We start from the raw sequence: 862 nt of genomic DNA on the forward strand, positions 1-862 counted from the left end.
CGGGGGGGGGCCAGGCGGGGAGCGATGACGGCTCCGGGGCCATCAATCATCCCCTGTGGCCGGAGGGGCTGAGGCACAGCCCTGCCCTGCAGGATGCTGAGCCCCAGGGATGGGAGCGGAAGGGGGGGACCCCTGAGCTGGGGGATGCCAGGCTTGTGGTTCCTGGGGGCTGCAAACTCTGTTTGGGGCTGAATTCCTGGCCCAGGAGGTGAGAAGGCAGCAGGGGAGGTCTAATTTGGGTCGTTAGCAATGAATCAGGCCCCCCACCCTCCCACAGATGGAGGTGCGGGTACCCTGCTGCTCTCCATCATGCCTTTCCCATGGGGCCTGATACCCCCCACCTCCTCGCACTGGTGGGGAAACTGAGGCACGAGCATGGAGGTGAGTGGTTTCTGTACTAAACCTCCTCGTCCCTGTGCTGTCCCCTCTGGGACACCCCACGGGGGTGTTTTACCCCCCCAGGCCATTACCCCAGCTCCCTGCCAGGCTGTTTATAAGGCACTTAGCACCTTCCTGGCCAAGCAAAAGGAGGGATGCAATGGGGAGGCAATACCTGATGGGGCTGGGAGCAGGCAGGGGAAAAGGGGGAGTTGGGGGGGGGGGGAAGGAGGGCTGCAACAGGACCCCCAGAGACCCCCAAAACCACTGTGGTGCTTTTCTCTGCGTGCTGCACAGACCAGGGCCGTGCCTGGCACCTTGGTGAAAGGAGGGTGACAAAAAGCATCCTCCGTGCCAGCACATCCCTCCCCAAGGCCTGGCAGGGCTCTCCCAGCAGCGGGGACTTTTCCCACCCCTGGTACCATCACCGTGCCCCACAGCATCACCCCCCCCTCCCCATCTCCCACACCCTGGCATCCTCCCC

This window comes from Egretta garzetta, unplaced genomic scaffold (assembly GCF_000687185.1).
Source record: "Egretta garzetta isolate BGI_Z169 unplaced genomic scaffold, ASM68718v1 scaffold296, whole genome shotgun sequence".
In the NCBI taxonomy this organism is placed as follows: domain Eukaryota; kingdom Metazoa; phylum Chordata; class Aves; order Pelecaniformes; family Ardeidae; genus Egretta; species Egretta garzetta.